Source organism: Heterodontus francisci, chromosome 5 (genome assembly GCF_036365525.1).
Source record: "Heterodontus francisci isolate sHetFra1 chromosome 5, sHetFra1.hap1, whole genome shotgun sequence".
Classification (NCBI taxonomy): domain Eukaryota; kingdom Metazoa; phylum Chordata; class Chondrichthyes; order Heterodontiformes; family Heterodontidae; genus Heterodontus; species Heterodontus francisci.
Window position 1 is genome coordinate 132068288 of NC_090375.1, and position 24623 is coordinate 132092910.

At 43.7% G+C, this 24623-nt stretch overlaps 1 protein-coding gene across 6 annotated transcripts in view; it reads right to left on the bottom strand.

The window, feature by feature from the left end:
* Positions 1 to 24623, bottom strand: part of pag1 (phosphoprotein membrane anchor with glycosphingolipid microdomains 1) — a 271166-nt gene that overhangs the window by 173479 nt on the left and 73064 nt on the right. The window contains exon 1 of one of the 6 annotated variants that reach the window (XM_068032105.1): positions 15730 to 15753. The exons of the other annotated variants lie outside the window; for them this stretch is intronic. The gene's annotated coding sequence lies outside the window, so the exon portion shown is untranslated. Of the gene's footprint in view, positions 1 to 15729; positions 15754 to 24623 lie in introns of those variants that run through there. 6 annotated transcript variants of the gene reach the window in all.

Sequence of the window (24623 nt, forward strand, 5' to 3'; positions counted from 1 at the left end):
TAGGAGGTAAAGGCCTGTTTAGGTCAGGAAAAAGAACCCGACCCGAACCCGACTGATCCACAGCGGACCCGAGCCCGACCCGGCCAGAGTCCCTCCAATTTTGCCCCGAGCCCGACCCAACTCGAGCCGAGCTCGACCCGAGCATTCCTTTACTTACCTTCCGACCTGGAAGCTCCAGGAAGCTGCAGCGCATGCGTGATGACGTCATAGTCAAAGGGAGGCGGTGGCGTAGTGGTATTGTCACTGGACTAATAACGCAGAAGATCAGGGTATTGCTCTGGGGACATGGGTTCAAATCCCACCACAGCAGAAGGTGGAATTTGAATTCAATTAATAAATCTGGAATTAAAAGCTAATCTAATGATGGCTATGAAACCATTGTTGATTGTTGTAAAAACACATATGGTTCATTAATGTCCTTTAGGGAAGGAAATCTGCTGTCCTTATCTGGTCTGGCCTACATGTGACTCCAGACCCACAGCGATGTGGTCGACTCTTACATGCCCTCTGAAATGGCCTAGCAAGCCACTCAGTTGTATCTAACTGCTACAAAGTCAATAAAAAGGAATGAAACCGGACAGACTACATAGCATCGACCTAGGCACCGGAAACGACAACGGCAAACCCAGCCCTGTCGACCCTGCAAAGTCCTCTTTACTAACATCTGGGGACTTGTGCCAAAGTTGGGAGAGCTGTCCCACAGACTAGTCAAGCAACAGCCTGACATAGTCATACTCACGGAATCATATCTTACAGACAATGTCCCAGACACTGCCATCACCATCCTGTATGTCCTGTCCCACCGACAGGATAGACCCACCCAAGGTGGTGGCACAGTGGTATACAGTAGGGAGGGAGGTGCTCTGGGAGTCGCCCTGGGAGTCCTGAACATCGACTCTGGACCCCACGAAGTCTTATGGCATCAGATCAAACATGGACATGGAAACCTCTTGCTGAATACCACCTAGCGCCCTCCCTCAGCTGATGAGTCAGTACTCCTCCATGTTGAACAGCACTTGGAGGAAGCACTGAGGGTGGCGAGGGCACAAAATGTACTCTGGGTGGGGGACTTCAATGTCCATCACAAAGAATGGCTCAGTAGCACCACTACTGACCGAGCTGGCCGAGTCCTAAAAGACATATCTGCTAGACTGGAAATGCGGCAGGTGGTAAGGGAACCAACAAGAGGGGAAAACATACTTGACCTCGTCCTCACCAATCTGCCTGCTGCAGATGCATATATCCATGATAGTATTGGTAGGAGTGACCACCGCACAGTCCTTGTGGAGACGAAGTCCCGCCTTCACATTGAGAATACCCTCCATCGTGTTGTGTGGCACTTCTTTTGGGCCTCCTTATCTCGAGAGACAATGGATACGCGCCTGGAGGTGGTCAGTGGTTTGTGAAGCAGCGCCTGGAGTGGCTATAAAGGCCAATTCTGGAGTGACAGGCTCTTCCACAGGTGCTGCAGAGAAATTTGTTTGTCGGGGCTGTTGCACAGTTGGCTCTCCCCTTGCGCCTCTGTCTTTTTTCCTGCCAACTACTAAGTCTCTTCGACTCGCCACAATTTAGCCCTGTCTTTATGGCTGCCCGCCAGCTCTGGCGAATGCTGGCAACTGACTCCCACGACTTGTGATCAATGTCACACGATTTCATGTCGCGTTTGCAGACGTCTTTATAGCGGAGACATGGACGGCCGGTGGGTCTGATACCAGTGGCAAGCTCGCTGTACAATGTATCTTTGGGGATCCTGCCATCTTCCATGCAGCTCACATGGCCAAGCCATCTCAAGCGCCGCTGACTCAGTAGTGTGTATAAGCTGGGGGTGTTGGCCACTTGAAGGACTTCTGTGTTGGAGATATAGTCCTGCCACCTGATGCCAAGTATTCTCCGAAGGCAGCGAAGATGGAATGAATTGAGACGTCGCTCTTGGCTGGCATACGTTGTCCAGGCCTCACTGCCATAGAGCAAGGTACTGAAGACACAGGCTTGATACACTCGGACTTTTGTGTTCCGTGTCAGTGCGCCATTTTCCCACACTCTCTTGGCCAGTCTGGACATAGCAGTGGAAGCCTTACCCATGCGCTTGTTGATTTCTGCATCTAGAGACAGGTTACTGGTGATAGTTGAGCCTAGGTAGGTGAACTCTTGAACCACTTCCAGAGCGTGGTCGCCAATATTGATGGATGGAGCATTTCTGACGTCCTGCCCAATGATGTTCGTTTTCTTGAGGCTGATGGTTAGGCCAAATTCATTGCAGGCAGCCGCAAACCTGTCGATGAGACTCTGCAGGCACTCTTCAGTGTGAGATGTTAAAGCAGCATCGTCAGCAAAGAGGAGTTCTCTGATGAGGACTTTCCGTACTTTGGACTTCGCTCTTAGACTTGCAAGGTTGAACAACCTGCCCCCTGATCTTGTGTGGAGGAAAATTCACTCTTCAGAGGATTTGAACGCATGTGAAAGCAGCAGGGAGAAGAAAATCCCAAAAAGTGTGGGTGCGAGAACACAGCCCTGTTTCACACCACTCAGGATAGAAAAGGGCTCTGATGAGGAGCCACCATGTTGAATTGTGCCTTTCATATTGTCATGGAATGAGGTGATGATACTTAGTAGCTTTGGTGGACATCCAATCTTTTCTAGTAGTCTGAAGAGACCACGTCTGCTGACGAGGTCAAAGGCTTTGGTGAGATCAATGAAAGCAATGTAGAGGGGCATCTGTTGTTCACGGCATTTCTCCTGTATCTGACGAAGGGAGAACAGCATGTCAATGGTCGATCTCTCTGCACGAAAGCCACACTGTGCCTCAGGTTAGACGCGTTCGGCCAGCTTCTGGAGCCTGTTCAGAGCGACTCGAGCAAAGACTTTCCCCACTATGCTGAGCAGGGAGATTCCACGGTAGTTGTTGCAGTCACCGCGGTCACCTTTGTTTTTATAGAGGGTGATGATGTTGGCATCGCGCATGTCCTGGGGTACTGCTCCCTCGTCCCAGCACAGGCATAGCAGTTCATGTAGTGCTGAGAGTATAGCAGGCTTGGCACTCTTGATTATTTCTGGGGTAATGCTGTCCTTCCCAGGGGCTTTTCCGCTGGCTAGAGAATCAGTGGCATCACTGAGTTCCGATTTGGTTGGCTGTATGTCCAGCTCATCCATGACTGGTAGAGGCTGGGCTGCATTGAGGGCAGTCTCAGTGACAGCATTCTCCCTGGAGTACAGTTCTAGGTAGTGCTCAACCCAGCGGTCCATCTGTTTGCGTTGGTCAGTGATTATGTCCCCCGATTTAGATTTGAGGGGGGGGCGATCTTCTTGATGGTTGGCCCAAGAGCTCTCTTCATGCCATCATACATTCCTCTGATGTTTCCGGTGTCTGAGGCCAGCTGAATATGACTGCATAGGTGTTGCCAGTAGTCGTTTGCGCAACGCCTAGCTGTTCTTTGTGCAGTACTTCTGGCTGCTTTAAGTGCTGCGGATGTTAAATCGCTGGGGGCTTTCTTGTAGTTCAACAGTGCAATGCGCTTAGCGGCTATGACAGGTTCCAGCTCTTCATTATGAGATTGAAACCAGTCTGCATTTCTCTTCGCACTTTTGCCATAGGTGGTCAAAGCTGACTCATCGATGGCGTCTCAGATGTGGGCCCACTTGGTCTCAGCATCCCCTGTGGGAGTGTTTTGAAGGGCTGTTACAAGTGAATTTAGAAATTTTTGTAACAGCTGTGGGTGAGAAATTCTGCTCGTGTTGATGCGCGGGTGGCACTTCTGCTTGGAATGATGCAACTTCTTTGGTCTGAGTCTAACCTTGCTGCACACCAGGGAGTGGTCGGTGTCGCAGTCCGCACTGTGGAAGCTGCGTGTGATTTGAACACTGTTTAAGGCGGCTCGCCTTGTGACAATGAGGTCTAGCTGGTGCCAACGACGCGATCTTGGGTGCCTCCATGAAACCTGGTGACAGGGTTTAGTGTGAAAGAACGAGTTGGTGATGCAGAGGTTATGATAGGTACACAACTCAAGCAGTCTCTGCCCGTTCTCATTCATCCTTCCAACGCCATAGCGCCCAAGGCAGGAGGGCCATGAGTCATGGTCGGCCCCAACCCTGGCATTAAAGTCCCCCAGCAGAAATAGGTGTTCGGCCTTCACATTGAGAATGCCCTCCATCATGTTGTGTGGCACGACCACCGTGCTAAATGGGATAGATTTCGAACAGATCAAGCAATGCAAAACTGGGCATCCATGAGGCGCTGTGGGCCATCGACAGCAGCAGAATTTTACTCAACCACAATCTGTAACCTCATGGCCCGGCATATCCCCCACTCTACCATTACCATCAAGCCAGGAGACCAACCCTGGTACAAAGAAGAGTGCAGGAGGGCATGCCAGGAGCAGCATCAGGCAGACCTCAAACTGAGGTGTTAACCTGGTGAAGCTACAACACAGGACTATCTGCGTGCCAAACTGCGTAAGCAGCATGCCATAGACTGAGCTAAGCGATCCCATAACCAACGGATCAGATCGAAGCTCTGCAGTCCTGCCACATCCAGCCGTGAATGGTGGAGGACAATTAAACAACTAACTGGAGGAGGTGGCTCCACAAATATCCCCATCCTCAATGATGGGGGAGCCCAGCACATCAGTGCGAAAGATAAGGCTGAAGCATTTGCAATAATCTTCAGCCAGAAGTGCTGAGTTGATGATCCATCTCGGCCTCCTCCTGAAGTCCCCAGCATCACAGATGCCAGACTTCAGCCAATTCGATTCACTCCACATGATATCAAGAAACGACTGAAGGCACTGGATACTGCAAAAGCTCTGGGCCCTGACAATATTCCGGCAATAGTACTGAAGACCTGTGTTCCAGAACTTGCCGCGCCCCTATCAAGCTGTTCCAGTACAGCTACAACACTGGCATCTACCCTGCAATGTGGAAAATTGCCCAGGTATGTCCTGTACACAAAAGGCAGGACAAGTCCAACCCGGCCAATTACCGCCCCAAAGTGATGGAAGGTGTCATCAACAGTGCCATCAAGCAGCACTTGCGCAGCAATAACCTGCTCAGTGACGCTCAGTTTGGGTTCCGCCAGGGCCACTCAGCTCCTGACCTCATTACAGCCTTGGTCCAAACATGGACAAAAGAGCTGAACTCGAGAGGTGAGGTGAGAGTGACTGCCCTTGACATCAAGGCAGCATTTGACCGAGTACGGCATCAAGGAGCCCTAGCAAAACTGAGGTCAATGGGAATCAGGGGGAAAACCCTCCGCTGGCTGGAGTCATATCTAGCGCAAAGGGAGATGATTGTGGTTGTTGGAGGTCAATCATCGGAGCTCCAGGACATCACTGCAGGAGTTCCTCAGGGTAGTGTCCTAGGCCCAACCATCTTCAGCTGCTTCATCATGACCTTGCTTCAATCATAAGGTCAGAAGTGGGGATGTTCGCTGATGATTGTACAATGTTCAGCACCATTCGTGACTCCTCAGATACTGAAGCAGTCCATGTAGAAATGCAGCAAGACCTGGACAATATCCAGGCTTCGGCTGATAAGTGGCAAGTAACATTCGTGCCACACAAGTGCCAGGCAATGAACATCTTCAACAAGAGAGAATCTAACCATCTCCCCATGACATTCAACGGCATTACCATCACTGAATCCCCCACTATCAACATCCTAGGGGCTACCATTGACCAGAAACTGAACTGGAGTAGTCATATAAATACCATGGCTACAAGAGCAGGTCAGAGAGTAGGAATCCTGAGGCGAGTAACTCGCCTCCTGACTCCCCAAAGCCTGTCCACCATCTACAAGGCGCAAGTCACGAGTGTGATGGAATACTCTCCACTTGCCTGGATGGGTGCAGCTCCAACAACACACAAGAAGCTCGACACCATCCAGGACAAAGCAGCCCGCTTGATTGGCACCCCATCTACAAACATTCACTCCCTTCATCACCGACGCACAGTGGCAGCAATGTGTACCATCTACAAGATGCACTGCAGCAATGCACCAAGGCTCCTTTGACAGCACCTTCCAAACCCACGACCTCTCCCAACTAGAAAGACAAAGGGAGCAAATGCATGGGAACATCACCAGCTACAAGTTCCCCTCCAAGTCACACACCATCCTGACTTGGAACTAGATCGCTGTCCCTTCATTGTCGCTGGGTCAAAATCCTGGAATTCTCTTCCTAACAGCACTGTGGGTGTACCTACCCCAAATGGACTGTAGCGGTTCAAGAAGGCAGCTCACCACCATCTTCTCAAGGGCAATTCCGGATGGGCAATAAATGCTGGCCTGGCCAGCGACGCCCACATCCCATGAATGAATTTTTAAAAAGTGATGTCACTTGTTCACTGCGCAGACTCAGTTTCGTCCCAGACTCCCAGCTCAGGTAAGTTTTTTAATTTCAATACTTACCAGCAGAGTACTTCCTGTGTGTTTCTGGCCCGACCCGACCCAAGCTTGAACCAGACCCGAGCCCAAAAGCCAGACCCAGAAGAGGGGCCTGACCCAACCCGAACCAGACACGTTGTCGGGTCCCGTTGGGTTCGGGTCGGGTAGCAGGCCTTTAGTAGGAGGTCTTTGCTACCTGTGTGGAAGAGAAGTACTGCAAGGTGGATGAGTGGACTAACCATGGCCCCCTGGTGAACGATGCCATTCCAAGGGGGAGTGGAGGAATGTGATAGTGATAGGAGACAGTATAGTCAGGGGAATAGATACTGTTCTCTGCAGCTGTGACCGGGAGCTGAAGTGGCTGTGTTCCCTGCCCAGTGCCAGTGATAAAGGACATCTCCTCATGGTGGGAGAGGAACCTGGAGTGGGAGGGGGAGGATCCAGTTGTCATGGTCCATGTAAAAACCAATGACATAGGTAGAACCAGAAATTATGTTCTGTTTAGGGAATTTGAGGAGTTATGGTCCAAACTAAAACGCACATGAAAAGGTAATCATATCTAGATTGTGACCTGAGCCACGCGCGAATTGGCACAGGGCTAAGCAGATTAGAGAACTAAATGCATGGCTCAAAGACTGGTGTGGGAAGAAGGGGTTTCGATTCTTGGGGCACTGGCATCACTACTCAGAGATGAGGGAGCTGTTCTGTTGGGATGGGCTTCACTTGAACCGGGCTGGGACCACTGTCCTGGCCAATCGCATAACTAGGGCTGTGGACAAAGCTTTAAACTAACAGAGGCGGGGGAACAGGAAACTTAGAAATCCAAAGAGAGAGATCAGGGCATCAGAGCAGGAAAGTGATGTGGGTAACTCCCAACAGAATAGGACAGGAAGGGACAGAGAGTTTAACAAAAATTGTACATCAGCAAATAAGGTCATTGCAGGGAATAGAGGCAAAAAAAAAAAAATGAAATGTAAGTTCCTTTATCTGAATGCACGAAGCATCTGTAATACGATAGATGAACTAGTGGCACGAATAGAGGTAAATGATGTAGATCTAATTGCCATTACCGAGACATGGTTACAAGGAGATCAAAGTTGGGAAATAAATATTCCAGGGTACACAATATTTCGGAGAGACAGACAAAAAGGCAAAGGAGGAGGGGTAACCCTGATAGCAAAGGATGGCATAAGGACATTAAGGAGGAGGGATCTGGCCTCAGAAGATCATGAAGTAGAATCAGTTTGTGTGGAAATTAGGAATAGCAGGAGTCAGAAAACACTGGCAGGAGTAGTTTACAGGCCCCCTAACAGTAGTTATATTATTGGACAGAACATTTAACAGGAGATTATTGGAGCTTGTAACAAAGGTAATGTATTAATTCTGGGGGACTTTAATCTGGATATAGACTGGGACAATCAAATTGGCAACAGTGGTCTAGAAGATGAGTTTGTAAAATGCTTTTGTGACAGTTTCTTGGAGCAATACATTGTAGAACCGACTAGGGATAAAGCTATCTTAGATCTTGTACTGTGTAATGAAGCAGGGTTAATAAACAATGTAATCGTAAAAGATCCACTGGGAAATAGTGATCACAATACCATTGAATTTCACGTTCAGTTTGAAAGTGACACATTTCAATCACAAACAAGAATCTTAAACAAAGCCAATTATGAAGGTATGAGGGGTGAACTGGCTAAGGTTAATTGGGTAAATAGACTGGAAGGTATGGTGGTAAATGAACAGTGGGAAACATTTAAAGAAACAATTCAAAGGGTTCAACAAAAGTACATTCCGTTCAAAAACAAAAACTCGTCAAGAAAGACCCATCCGTGACTCACTCAAGAAGTTAAGGAGAGTATTAGACTAAAAGAAGAGCCTTACAATGTTGCAAAGAATAGCAGCAAGTCTAAGGAATGGCAGTGTTATAGAAACCAGCAAAGGCCCACCAAAAAATTGATAAAAAGGGAAAAAAAACAGAAAATGAGTAAACTAGCCAGTAATATAAAAACAGATTGTAAGAGCTTTTATAAGTACATAAAAAGGAAGAGAGTGGACTTTGGTCCCTTCGAGGCAGAGACAGGAGAAATCATCATGGGAAATGAGGAAATGGCAGAGGCATTGAACTAATATTTTGTGTCTGTCTTCACAGTAAAAGACACAAGTTCCATACCAGAAATAGGCAGTATCCTAGAGGCTAAAAAGAGTAAGGAAATTGAGGATATAGATATCAGCCCAGGAACAGTATTGGGGAAACTTGAGGGACTAAAATCTGACAAGTCCCCAGGACCAGATGGCCTACATCCTCGGGTTCTAAAAGAGATAGCTGCAGAGATAGTGGATGTGCTGGCTATGATTTTCCAGAATGCCTTAGATTCAGGAATGGTCCTGTCAGATTGGAAGTTGGCAAATATTACAACACTTTTCAAGAAAGGAGGTAGAGAGAAAACAGGGAACTACAGGCCAATTAGCCAAACACCAGTAGTTGGGAAGATGCTGGAAACTATTAAAGTAGTCTTAACATTGCAATTGGAAAAGCATAGTATGATTAGGGGAATAAGAGGCGATCCAATTGAGATACACAAGATTCTGAAAGGTTTTGGCAGGGCAGAAGCTGAGAGATTGTTCCCACTGGTCAGGGAATCTAGAACATGGGGACAGAGTCTCAGGATAAGGGGTCAATCATTCAGGACTGAGATGAGGAGAAATTACTGCACTCAAAGAGCTGTGAATCTTTGGAATTCTCTACCCCAGAGGGTTGTGGATGCTCCATCATTGAATACATTTAAGGCTGGGATAGATAGATTTTCAGTCTCGCAGGAAATCAAGGGATATAGGGAGCGGGAAGGAAAATGGAATTGAAGCCCATGATCAGCCATGATCATATTGAGTGGCAGAGCAGGCTCGATGGGCCATACGGTCTACTTCTGCTGCTCTTGTGTTCTAGGATTGACCATATCAGTAACTGGGTAAACATTTAAAGATATGTGATGACCTGTGGAGAAGTGGAACTAGAGAAAGACAGTATTTAGTAGTATGTTCATCAGTATTAAGCTAATTAAAGCAATATCAACACAATTCTGTATAGATCTGTGCTGACGGGTGAAACATTCTCGGAGAAAATATCGAGGAATTTCATAGCTAATGTAATGTAGAGTACATAATATTTGGAGGGTTCAAGACCAAATCTGCAAATAATTCCATCTTAGTAATTATTCTAAATTAAGTCTGGTATGGATTTGATACAATGTTTACTTCATAAATAACTAGATGCTCAAAATTATTGATATTAAAAAAAAAAGCAATCTTACAATGTTTTCACTAACTACATCAGGAAGTGTGCAACCAACCTTTCCTCGAAAACCTCATTATGACCTAAGCCTTTCGCATGATCATTCAACAAGACACAGTCTTGCCTGAAATCCTAATATAATCAATACAGCAAATACTTCTTTATAATGTTGTGACATGCATGCTTTAATGATCCTTTGGAACTACGAGCATTGATTTTAAAAAAGCAACTGCTGCTTGGTTCTTTCCCACTTAGTCACTTATGGCCTTATTCATATTAGGAATATTAAGATGCATATAAATGTTAGTTTCTATATCAGTTGATTATCACCAAGTGACGCAGGACAAAAAATTTAGTTGACGGAATATAAAATTCTACCAAAGGTGAGAGGATTGGACATTTTTTTTTTAAATGGTATCAATTTACCATTCTGAAAAGGTGAATAGATTAAGGTGAACATTTGGGATTCCAAACTGGAGTTTGTCTATTAATGAGACCACAAGGGTCCAATAATATAATTCATTCTTACTCATTATTGCAGGAAAATCAAACATTTCAGGCAATATCAAGGTGGTCCTAGGAACAAAACAAAGGTTGAGAAATTCTTACAATGCCAAAGGTAAATACGTCAATGTGAATAAAAACTGATTTTGTTGGCCAGTAAAAAGTGCAAATTGTAGTACAGAATGTTACATGAATTGCTTTCCAAGGACTTCATTCTTCAAATAATAGTCATCAATTACAAATTACAGCAAACTGGAGTTTAAAATCAATTGTGCAAAAACCATGCATTAAATACAACTCTAAAAAACTGCAACACGCTATCCTTTGGGCAGCAACTGATGTGACCAGCTCCCACCTTGTACAATGCTTCAGTGAAGTGTAGCATTATTTGATGTGATTAGAACTATTCACTCATTTTAAAAGTAAACAAGAACACAAGTTTCAAAAAAATGTATCGTAGAAGTCTTAATGCCTTTCCTACCTCCTGTATCTTTCTAAAGATCCATCATTCTTGGTTTCAGACTCAACGCAGAGATTCAATGGACATTGGTCAATTTTCTTAGAACTGAGTGGCACCAAGGGTCTTCAAAACACAATATTCACCAAATACACAGCAATTACATAGATCATTGATAATAGTTCATGTGGTAATCAGCCCCAAGGGACGCAGATTGAAAGTTTTCAGCAAAAGATGCAGGGGGAAATATGAGGAAGCACTTTTTTTTTTAAAAACACAGCAGGTGGTAATGACCTGGAACTCGCTGCTCACAAGGCAATCGCTGACTTCAAGAGGAAGTTAGATGGTCACCTGAGAGAAATAGACTTACAGGGCTACGGGGATCATGCCCGGGAATGGAACTGACTGCATAGCTCCATGGATAGCTGTAAATGACAATGACTCGCTAACTCTGACTATTTGCGTCATTTCATAGTAGCATAAAACAATATTACATAAATTACAATAAATACTGATGCAACATATATGATTGAGGTATATCAGCAATAGCAGAAGCATAACAATATTCAGTTTTAAAAGAGGAGAGAGACTTGGAGCATACGAATCAAACCTGTTAAAATTATTTATTTTTGAATGAACAAATTTGAATTTATATACTGCCATCACATCCTCAGGACATCCCAAAAGCACTTCACAACCAATTTTGAGATGCGAAAGTGCTGTTGGTTGTGAATGCAACTGGAGCAACACATTTACACACAGCAAGATTTCACAATACAAATAGTCATTTGGTAGTACAGAACTTGAATATTGCTGAAAAAAGAGACATTTTGTCAACGCTTTTCATCTTGCACTCGTCAGGGCAAATCGCAAGAATACCAATGTAAGGGAAGCAACAAATTTATACTGTATGAGAAGAGAGTGCTGATTGGTTGGCAAGTGGACTCTGATTGGCAGAGGTATTGCCATGGAGAATACACCAGTTTATGATGACGGGCAGTTAACTGCCAAGCTTTGTTTGGAATTTAAACCAGGCAGCTTGAGTCTGATCAGTTAAGGCATTGACCTGAGGAATGCACCAGCGAATAGTTGTCATTTATTTTGTTTAGCTGAAATAGGCGCAACGTGTGTTCATTTTCTGACTGCAAACAGGGCCCTCAGAATTGCACTGAAGTGGTAACCTCAATTATGTACCAAGTTCCTGGAATATAAGTTAATCGTACAACTTTCAGACTCAAGAGGCGAGACACTCATATGGTACACATGCCTTCATTTAGATAAGTGCATGTAGCATTGTTATTATGCATTTGTGTAAATGAGTACAGTAAAGATACTGTAAAAGGCCTTGAAGGCTGACTAGAGAAAATTATGCAAATAAGGGCAAAAAAGTCAATTGGACCATGAAACACTTTTCCCAGCAGGAAGCATGAAAAACATATCGGAACAAAACCAGGAAATACTGGTAAAATACAGCAAGTCAGTCAGCAAATGTGGAGAGGACAGACAAGTTAACATTTTGGGTGTAACTCTTAATCAGAACAGAAAACAAATGAGAAAAGGAACAAGCATTTAAATAGAAGCAGAATACACATGAAAAGAAGCATCAGTGGAATGACCTGTAATGTGCTTGTAAGAAAGATAGCTAGCACAGATGATCTTAATAGCAGGCAATAGCAAGAAGCATTAAAAAAAAGTCTCAACAGAAACAAAGATTGTATGAATAACTGAGGCAGAGAGAAGTAATCAAATTTGAAATTGAAATAGAAGCTAGAGACTGATGACCCAAGATGGGGGAGAAAATGACCAACACTGGGAGTATAGGCTCCTCTGCCAGTACAGCATTCTAACAAGTCTCTACCCCAAGCATCAAATTCCCCCTGACACCAACAGATTCATGCCCCATTGTTAAAAGAAAAATCAGATTAAGTCATCCCAGATCACTGCTGCAAACCAAAGTATTCTGGCTGTAGATCAACATTAGCAAATGTCTGGGAGCTGGTTGCCTTTCACAATAATCTTCAAAATGTGCTTCAGTAGTGAGTAGAGGTATCATGGAAGAAAAACTGAACTGCTTAAGTAAATGCATTTAAAATCAGAAGCTTACCCAATCCCTCGGTCATCCACCCCAAATATCTGCTGATGCAAATTCATTTCCTCAGATAGTTGTGCTCAAACAGCTCCTCCCAGCCAGTTGTCAGTAGTTCTCACATTAAAAAAGGACAATTATTTTTAACTTTATATATTGATGGGAACACTGTTTCTTTAAATACATATTTCTCTCAGAATGATTATACTACTTTATATCCATTTGAAGCTTGAGGGTTAAACCTGCACAATATACAGAATATGGTTTTGATTACACAGTTTTACATCTATCCCTCTTGGATTTATTTTTAAAAAGGATTGTTCCTGTTGAGGCTACTATTTGAGTAGAGAGATACGCAGGTGCAATAGGTTTGTTATGGTATTGTAAAGTACTGCAAACTGTACAACACATATTCCCAGTTGCACATTAACCACAGGAACTTAGTGGTCAGTATACTGATGAAGTTGGAAACTTGCATATTTTATTTATAGCAACATTTAGTCTAAAAAAGACACCAACAAACAAGGTTTAACAGCTGCAAAGAAAAACTGAGTTCGAGTATTGCAGGACGATTTTGGACTTTCTTATTACCAGAAACTGTGGCTTTTCTACTCCCAGCTTTCTGGTGGTGATGGGAAATTAAACATGGCTTTTATGTTATTATACCAAGTATACAATTGTCCCTTGATGCAGGATTTGTACTTTAAAAAAAAATTGTTTTGTCCAGCTTTTAAAATATGGCCTGAATTATATTCTACAGAATTTCACGGAGTTGGGTTTTCCATCTGTCAAGGCAAGACAAGTAGGCAGATTTACCTTAAATGAAAACTTATTTCTGCGCAACATCATGCTGAGCTGTAAGGTGACTAAACCACTCATTGCTAGTGGTGACATTTTCCATATCTAGTTGATTGACAGAAGCTTTACTGTTTGCAATAAATATGTCACAGTCAATAGTGATAGAGAGATTTTGGGTGAGCTTTTCATTTAACCACATGACTACGCCTATTCAACATCTTCACGGTCTGCATTTTCTCTTTTCTTTATCTGGGACACACATGTTTCTACTTCCTACTTGGCCCTTATGTGTTCAGCAGATTTCCACCAGCTGCATAGGACGTTGTATTTCACAGATAAACGTAGCAAACTTCTTTTCTGGGCTTTCCATTCTCAATTGCTTTACCCGTAAATGTTCTCAAGTCAGGTTTATGCTCAATTCCAGTCTTGCTGTCCGTTTCAGGTACAATGCGATGAGCATTCGCAACATTGCTTCTTTATAGGCCTAATAAGCATTTGCCACACTCACTCACACGTCGTATGTAAAGACAAGGGGCTGTTGACAAACGTCGTAATAAAAGGCTTTTATAGTGTTAGGGACTTTAAAATGTGGTCAATGTCCATATATAAGCTACATTTTAGTATGCAGAGAAGAGACTAGGACTTCATTTCTTTGCTGATATAATGACAAATGAGTTTGAGATAATTGGGTAGGATGGTATATCGATTTTGCAAACCATTAGACATAGTATCAAACAAAAACATTTTCAAATTTTGTTCATTTTCATTTCAATCTGTGGCATCTACGGGGCCCATATGCAATCTATCCCTGGAAACAGAATACAAATCACAACTGAGATAAAATTAGCTTTTGAAAAAAAAACAGATAAAACAATTTTTGGTTGAAGTGAAGAAAATGGAACAAAAATGTATTGTCATAAATAAAGACATGGCGCAAGCAGAAAGGGAAAAATTGAAGAAGGCTAATGCAATGTGAAGAATCACTGAGGGCCTTGGTCTTTTCTTATTCACCACTTAACAGTGGAGGCACTAGTTTGTGCTGCCAGTTTATTCCAAGCAGATCACTGGCAGTTTAAAGCTGTGTGGAGACACAAAGCAGAATGCAATGTTGTGGCAGCAGTACCCAGTACATAAAATGAACTAACTCAGTTGAATAAAATGAACACAGTAGCTGCTTTGTGACTGTTCTAAGTGAACGGACTAGTAATAAAATATCCAACACATGCAAAACAGAGCTCCAAGGCCTTTATACAGATTGATACTGAGCAGCTTTCAACAATAACTTTGCTAGACTAACTGTAACACATGGATGTGGAGAGAAACTATACCAAGATTAAACAAGATCTGTGTTTAAAGAGGTCACAGCAGACATAGATGTTTTTAGATAAGTGACATTTTCTTTTTTTTTTAAGTATGACAGCTGATGATGTATTGCTTTTTTTTTTAGAAACTTCTATACAAGTTGTTGTATCTCAAAAGGAAAGATGTATATTTACTTGGAAGGCGGTTAAAAGGCAATCAAGAAGATTGAGTGTTTGCAGTTCACATCAGATTCGCAAAATGAAATTATTTTCTTTATCCAACTTCCAGGTACAATGGATTCTCTTATATTTTAAATCCCACTTATTACTGGGAAACAGCAAAATGTCATTATAGATGGATGTGGCTGATTACACATTTTTGACTCACAGGTTACAAGAAATCAATGCTTCTACAATAAAGTGGCATTCGTACCAGATTAACAAAGCTTGTGATCCAAAGATTGAACACTTTGGCTCAGGCTGTAAATATGACCTAAATTAACTGTATACGTCACAAAAATGTGAGTGATCCTGGAGACATGTTTATTGAAGCTGAACTGGGATGAACACTTCTAAAACCTGGAAATTGAGATTCATGCAGTTTCCATTCATTGAGCGATTACTTGTATCATTTATAATAGGTGGCACTGGTTTGCATTGATTTGAGGGGCACATTTCATCAGTTTTATCGCACAAAGCAATGAAAGGTGATCAGTCAGATTCACTACTGCTTGGATTACTCAACTAAACAAGTGAATTTAGATAATTTTTCATCATAAATGGTATTGTATTTATACAAATTGATTGCACACCAGAGTTTCTGTTAATCGTGAGGGTTTATGGAGTTTGGCTGCCCTCACAAATTTGTTACCATCCTTCGCCTACTACATTATGACATGCAAGCTGTAATCCTTACCAACGGGACCACCACAGACCTGACTGGCGTCAAACAAGGCTGTGTCGTCACACCAACCCTCTCCTCCATTTTCCTCGCTGCAAATTTGCACCTCACCTCCAGCACGCTCCTCACAGGAGTAGAGATAACCTACAGGAAGGACACGAATTATTCAACCTCCATCGCCTCCACTCCAACCTCAGTCATTGAGCTTCAGTTGGCAGATAACTCTTGTGTATGTGCTCACTTGCAGACTGAGCTCCAAGCCATCGTTGACTCCTTCACTGAAGCATACGAGAGGTTGGGCTTTACCTTAAACATCCAGAAAACTGAGGTCCTCTTTCAACCCACTCCCACAGCACATCATCCTCCTCCCATCAGGATCCGCAGCGAGACCCTGGAAAACATGGATTATTTTCCCTATCTTATGAGTTACCTCTCATTGAGGGCAGATATGGATAACGAAATCCACCACTGCCTTCAATGTGCCACCTCTGCCTTCAACTGACTGAGGAAGAGAGTATTCGAGGACTAGCATTTCAAACCCAGGGCTATAGGTCATGATGTTCCAGGCAGCAGTGACTGCTGCGCTCTTATATGCTTTGGCGGCACTGGAAAAATACCACCAATGCTGTCTCTGCAAAGTCCTTCACATTCAATGGCAAGATAGACAGTTAATGCCAGCATCCTCTCCTAAGCCAATATTCCCAGCATTGAGGTGTTAATCACCCAAAACCAGCTTCATTGGACAAGCCCCACGTCACTTGCGTGCCTTGCACCAGCTCCCGAAGTAACTGTTGTATTCTTGAGCTTCGCCATAGCAAAAGACTCCCAAGAGAACAGAGCAAATGCTTTAGAGACGTTCTCAAAGCATCCCTGAAGAAATCCAACATGACCACTGACTCATAGGAGTCCCTGTCCCTTGACTGCTCAAAGTGGAGAAGGTGCATTCAGGAAGGCACGGAGCACATGGAGGCAATATCCCGGCAGCAGAAGAAGCACACAGACCCCCAAGTAACTTGCCTATTCAACTCTTCAAATACCATCTGACCCACATGTGGTTGAGTCTGTGGTTTGTGCATTGGACTCGTTAGCCATGTTAGAACAGACTGAAGCAGAGGTAAAGCAAGTCATCCTCGGCCCTGAGGGACTGTCTAAGAAGAATTGTAATGCTAATTTATCAAATGTTATGTTAGTATTGATACAACAACTTGTTTAGGCTTATGTTTTCTGCTGCTGTTACCAAAAGTGAGAAAGTGTTCACTGTCCAACTCCCTAATACTTGAGAGACACTCCTCTCCAACTTTCACACAGTCATCCTCTCCCTCTCCAATTCAACCTGGCATTCTTTTCCACCTCCAAACTAGTTAAGATGCTCCTCTTCTTCCACTCTTTTCACTCAAACTTGTTTTCTTCCTTCCCACCATGTCTCCCAAAGAATTCACACTGGCACTTTTTGCTCCACATGCCCAGCTTATGCTGCCATTCTCCCTCTCCATTCACTGCTGACACTCTCCCTTCCCACCAATCCCAAAATGCCACACCCAGCATCTCTCTTCTTAGCCCCTCAAGCACTGCTTCCAGCAGCTGCCCTTTTCCTTCTCCCTTCATTACTACCCATTTCCCCATTCCTTTTAGCATCCATTTATTTCTTCATTGGCAGCCATTCCCCACTACCCATCTGCAGCATTTCATTCCATTTTCCCATTTATTGCCTTCACTGCTATTCATTCTCCCTCTTCACCTTCTTCCATTTGCATACCGATAGGCATTGTATTCCCTCCCCTTGTCAATTATTTCTCCACTCACTTTGTTCACCATTTCCCCCAGCCAACCCCTGTTCAATCCTACCCAAGTCCAGTGGCTTATTCAGAGGTCATCCATCTTTTCTTTCAGGTTTTAAAAACACTAGACAATAAATATTAAAATTCATTTTTCAAGTTATCCTTGCAATTCAAAAAAGCCTTATTCCTCCTTTCAGTGCACTCCCGGCACTCATGGCTGGAATTGCCTTCTGTGTATGCTCTAGGCAGGAAATCCACTCAATAGTTCCCATCTCAATGTAAACAGGCAGCAATCCTGGCTATTAGTGGAGGAGGCATGCTGAAAGGGGAAGTGGGGCCTGTCCAGCGAATGACTTGAATGGAGCAGAACCAGGGATCTGGAAGCAGAAAGGGATCCCATAGCAGCTAGCAAATGCTGACCAGGGCCCCAGGATGCTGACTGTCAGTAGACAATGCTATCCATTTCTAAAGGTACCTGATGGGGACATAACAAAGCAGACCTCTCTACAATGAGGCTGGCAGAACCTGGACAAGGAGGACAGAAATATTAGCCAAGCAATTTCATTCATTAAACCATCAAATGCTTCTTGTTTGATAACAGTTGCTTTTTTGCTTGCCCCTCTCCACTGCCTTTGCAGGGAACTGTAAACCTCAGCTGCTATTTATATATGTCAATTTGGGGTAAATATATGAATTTTTACATTGATGGTAAGTGCAGTTCAATGCAGAGATGCAAAGTGGTACATTATGAATAAAAATGTGAAAAGTAGTATGGAGGGGATGCAGAAATGGAGCACTCGGTGAACAAAAGGGAAATGTGGAAGCTTTTTTATGCAAGTTATTAAAAATTGAGTATTTCGTACAAGTGTTTATTGAAGTAATGACAAGAACATAATTTAAATGGAAATGGATAGATATTTGAAAAAGAACAAAAGGTCAGACAAATAGATGACTTCAGTTGAACAACTATCAACAGACACAATGGGCTGAATGACTTCCTTTATTGACGCAAGTTTTTCAATTGTAGAATGAAGACAATGCATTTTTTCCTCACATTCATTTGAATTAGCACCAAGTAAATAATAATTCAACATTAGGTTGGCATCCTTCCATCTATAAAAGTAGACACACACAGCAAACAATCTATTTAGGTGAGGTGTCTTCGCTTGGTGCACCTTTGCTGACGGCTGTGAAAGCAATCCTTGAGGGGTAGGTTCTGCCACAAGTGCCACAGGTGAAGCTCCCAAGTGACACTAGGTTGTTGTTTTTGGCATTGGCGACTGTTACCAAGCTGCTGTAGCCACTAGTCTCCCGCTAGTGACTCCCAGATGCAATGGTCACTGTTGAGGGCCTTCATGTCACGCCTACAAGCATCCTTGAAGCGGAGCTTTGGGTGCCCTATTGGTTGTCTGGCCCCGGCTACCTCACCATAGGAAAGTCCTTGGGTATGCAAGGTCAGACACAGGATGGAAGGCCCCATCAAAGTCACCTCTGTTTGATTAGTGCCAACACTCTTGCAAGCTCTGCCTTTGAGAGGACTGCCACATTTGTGATTTTGTCCTGCCAGGATATACCCATAATGCGCTAAAGACAGCAAAGATGGAATTTATTGAGCTTTATTTCCTAGTAGGTGTAAGTTGCCCATGTTTCACAGCCATGCAGCCTGGTGCTGAGAACACACACCTTATAAACCATCAGCGTGGTCCTAAGGGTCAGCTTGGTGTTATCCCATGCATGTTTTGTGAGTCGGCCAAAGGTGGTAGCAGCTTTCCCAATGCATGTATTGAGCTCTGCATCAAGGGACAGATTGTCTGTCACTGTGGACCCAAGGTCGCAGAATTTGCTAACCACTTCCAGTGGGGTGTTATTTAGTGTGATCAGGGGTGGTGATGCAACACCTTGTCCCATGACCAATTTTCTTGACACTTACAGTCAAAGAGAACAAGATACAGGCATGGGAGAGACAGTCCACCATGAGTCTTGTAGGTGTGTTGCCATGTGAGCAAATAGCACAGCATCATCAGCGTAGAGGAGTTCTCCGATCAGGATGCAATGTGTTTTTGTCTTTGCTTTCAGCCTCGACAAACTGTAGAGCTTACTGTCTGACTTAGCGTGCAAGTAGACTCCTTCCATATCTGCAGGGAAGGCGAAGGTAAGGGGCATGGAAAAGATGATACCAAACAGAATGGGGGCTAGGATACAACCCTGTTTCACTCCATTCTTCACTCCAAAGGTGGAGCCATCAAACTATACAGTGCATTGCATGCTGTCATGGAAGGAGTGGATGAGACTGAGGAGCTTCGGTGGACAGCAATTTTTCCCAAAATCTTGTACAGCCCTGCTCTGCTGACTGTGTCGAATGCCTTAGTGAGATCTACAAAAGTAAGGTAAAGGGGTATACTCTGTTCCCTATACTTCTCTCATAGCTGGCAGTTGGTGTTAATTCAACATCACCATGAGAACAAGTCTATGGTCTAACCACACAACATCCCATCATCAGACATTGGCAATAATCTAGAGGTGCACATTCATAATTGCAAGTGAAAATATTTGAGCGACTTGTTTACTTTACAGAATGGTTTTGTCTCTAACTACACAGCAAGCAGATCATTGGAGATTAAATTCCATGCTAACCACAGCTTTCAAAAAATGTGTCGTTTTATCAGGATATAAATTGAGTACATCCTGCATGCACATTTTAATCAAGAAAGCAGAACATGGTTTGAAAAGTGTTCTTACTGCAAAATGTGCCATCAATAACAAAGTATATTCTGAATGATATAATTATGTAACCCAATCCAACATATTTTATATATTATAATGAATTCAATTTCTCCCCAACCCATTATTCATAATTGCAATTAAATATTATACAGCCTTTATTTGGTAAATGATGAAAGGTAAGATGGTTAAAAATAAGAGTTTCCTGGTCTTCATTTGTCTATCAAATTAAGTATGCTATTATTTTAAATTATCAACATGTAATGAAAGAAAATGTCTTGATTCACTTCACATTATTATACTTCCTTTGATTAAAACTGATAGTTATAACATTTCACCTCATGCTCTAAAATTGATCAGCACCTTTCTTGCTCAGTGCTTTATAACAGCGACCTGGGTTCAATTCTGGGTACTGCCTGTGCGGAGTTTGCACGTTCTCCCTGTGACCGTGTGGGTTTTCGCCGGGTGCTCCGGTTTCCTCCCACAGCCAAAGACTTGCAGGTTGATAGGTAAATTGGCCATTAGAAATTGCCCCTAGTATAGGTAGGTGGTAGGGGAATATAGGGAAGGTGGGGGATGTGGTAGGAATATGGGATTCGTGTAGGATTTTTAGTTTAGTTTAGAGATACAACACTGAAACAGGCCCTTCGGCCCACCGAGTCTGTGCCAACCATCAATCACCTATTTATACTAATCCTACACTAATCCCATATTCCTACCACATCCCCACCTGTCCCTATATTTCCCTACCATCTACCTATACTAGGGGCAATTTATAATGGCCAATTTACCTACCAACCTGCAAGTCTTTTGGCTGTGGGAGGAAACCGGAGCACCCGGAGAAAACCCATGCAGACACAGGGAGGACTTGCAAACTCCACACAGGCAGTACCCAGAATTGAACCCGGGTCGCTGGAGCTGTGAGGCTACGGTGCTAACCACTGCGCCACTGTGCCGCCCATTAGTATAAATGGGTGGTTGATGGTCAGCACAGACTCGGTGGGCCGAAGGGCCTGTTTCAGTGCTGTATCTCTAAATAAATAAATAACTCCTCTCAATGTTCAACATAAGCCAGAACTTTCTGCCTCATCTAGAATGGGCACTGTAATATCATGGCACATCTGAACAAAAGCAAATTTGAGCAGTTGCTGATTCATGCAGGGAAACACAAGAAACCAACAACTCGAAAGAACACAGCTCAGATCCAGCTTCATATTTACAATGAAGCTTCAGCCTCAAACACTAATGCTGTATCCAAACATAGATCATAGAAATTTACAACACAGAAGGAGGCCATTCAGCCCATTGTACCTATGCCAGCCAAAAAAAGCTATCCAGACTAATGCCACCTTCCAACTCTCGCTCGGTAGGTTACGACACGTCAAATGCATATCCAACTTTTTTTTTAATGCAATGAAGGGTTTCTGCCTCCACCAACTTTTCAGACAGTGAGTTCCAGACCTCCACCATCTTCTGATGAAAACATTACTCAACTCCCCTCTAATCTATCTACCAGTTACTTTAAATCTATAGCGCCTGCCTCCCGGTTATAGACCTCTGTTAAGGGAAACAGGGCGGATAGGAGCGACCTATCTCAGCCTCTCAATTTCATACACCTCAATTAAATCTCCCCTCGGCCTTCTGTGTTCCAAAGGAAACAATCCCAACCTATCCAATTTTTTCTCATAGCTAAAATTCTCCAGTCTTGGGAATATCCTTGTAAATCTCCTCTGTATCCACTCTAGTGCAATCACATCCTTCCAGTAATATGATTAGAACTGTATTCAGTACTCTAGGTGTAGGCAAACTAATGTTTTATACAGGTCTAGCACAACCTCCCTGCTCTTATATTCTATGCCTCAGCTAACAAAGAAAAGTATCCCGTATGCCTTCCTAATGGTTTTGCGACAATAATACAGTTAGTCTTAGCATAATCATGGAAAAGGACAAAGATAAAACTGGAGTAAATGTTCTAAATTGGGGGAAGGCAAATTTTACGAAGCAGAGAAGCGATCTGGCGAAAGTGGACTGGATACAGCTACTGGAAGGAAAATCAGTGGCAAACCAGTGGGTGGCATTCAAAAGCAAAAAAGTGAGGTGAAAGTGACTGCCCTTGAGATCAAAGCAGCATTTGACAGAGTATGGCATCAACGAACCCTAGCAAACTGGAGCCAATGAAAATCAGGGGGATAACCTCCTCTGGTTGGAGTCATACCTAGCGCAAAGGAAGACGGTTATGGTTGCTGGAGGTCAATCTCCTCAGCTCCAGGACATCACCGTAGGAGTTCCTCAGGGTAGCATCCTAGCCCCAACCATCTTCAACTGCTTCAATGACATTCCCTCAATCACAATGTCAGAAGTGGGATGTTCGCAGATGATTGCACAATGTTAAGCACCATTCGCGACTCCTCAGATACTGAAACAGACCATGTAGAAATTCAGCAAGACCTGGACAATATCCAGGCTTGGGCTGATAAGTGGCAAGTAACATTCATGCCACACAAGTGCCACGCAATGACTATCTCCAACAAGAGTGAATCTAACCATCTCCCCTTGACATTCAATGGCATTACAATCACTGAATCCCCCACTATAAACATCCTGGGGGTTACCATTGACCAGAAACTGAACTGGAGTAGCCATATAAATACCATGGCTACAAGAGCAGGTCAGAGGCTAGGAATCCTGCGGCGAGTAACTCACCTTCTGACTCCCCAAAGCCTGTCCACCATCTATAAGGCACAAGTCAGGAGTGTGATGGAATACTCTCCACTTGCCTGGATGGGAGCATTCCAACAACATTCAAGAAGCTCGATACCATCCAGGACAAGACAGCCCACTTGACTGGCACCCCCATCCACAAGGATTCAATCCCTCCACCACTGACGCACAGTGGCTGCAGTGTGTACCATCTACAAGACGCACTACAGCAACTCACCAAGGCTCCTTAGACAGCACCTTCCAAACCCGCAACCTCTACCATCTTGAAGGATAAGGGCAGCAGATTCATGGGAACATGGAAGTTCCCTTCCAAGCCACACACCACCCTGACTTGGAACTATATCACCATTCCTTCACTGTCGCTGGGTCAAAACCCTGGAACTCCCTTCCTAACAGCACTGTGGGTGTAATAAAAACAAGAAATGCTGGAAATACTCAGCAGGTCTGGCAGCATCTGTGGAGAGAGAAGCAGAGTTAATGTTTCAAGTCAGTGACCCTTATTCACAACTGGCACTGTGGCTGTACCTGCCCCATGTGGACTGCAGCGGTTTAAGAAGACAGCTCACCACCACCTTCTCAAGGGCAATTAGGGATGGGCAATGAATGCTGGCCTAGCTAGTGATGCCCACATCCCATGAATGAATTTAAAAAATTCTACAAGCACAGGGTAGACATGTCCCCATAAAGATAAAGGGTGGTACGGCCAAATCTAGTGTCCCATGGTTATCTGGAAGCATACAAGATAAGATTAAGCAGAAAAAGAAAGCTTATGATAGTCACAAGAAACTTAATACTGTAGAAAGCCTAGAGGTGTTTAGAAAGTGCAGGGGCGAAGTAAAAAAGGAAATTAAGAAAGCAAAGAGAGGGCATAAAAAATTATTGGCAGGTAAAATCAAGGAAAATCCCAAGATGTTTTATCAGTACATTAAGAGCAAGAGGATAACTAAGGAAAGAATAAGGCCAATCAGAGATGTACAAAGGAAGTTATGCATGGATGCAGAAGATGTGGACAGGGTTCTTAATGAGCAGACATTGTAGTAAAAGAGGAGGGGTGTGAAATATTAGATTAGATAAGCATAACAAGAGAGGAAGTACTAGAGAGTCTGACATCCTTGAAAGTGGATTAAATCACCAGGGCTGGATGGATTGCATCCCAGGTTGTTAAAGGAAGCCAGGGCGGAAATAGTGGATGCTCTGAGCATCATCTTCACATTCTCACTCGATACAGGCCAGGTACCAGAGGATTGGACGCCTGCCAACATCATATCATTGTTTAAAAAGGATGCGAGGGATAAGTCAAATAAGTACAATCCAGTCAGTCTGATCTCAGTGGTGAGTAAGTTATTAGAATCAATTTGGAGAGACAGGATAAACTGCCACTTAGAAAGGCACGGATTAATCAGGGATAGTCAGCATGGATTTGTTAAGGGAAGGTCCTGTCTTACTAACTTGATTGAATTTTTTGAGGAAGTAACAAGGAGGATTGATGAGGGTAGTGCAGTCGATGTGGTCTACATGGATTTTAGTAAGGCATTTGACAAGGTCCCACATGGCAGACTGGTCAGAAAAATGAAAGCCCATGGGATACAGGGGAATGTGGCAATTTGGATACAAAATTGGCTCAGTGACAGAAAACAAAAGGTAATGGTAGACGAATGTTTTTGCGAATGGAAAGCAGTTTCCAGTGGC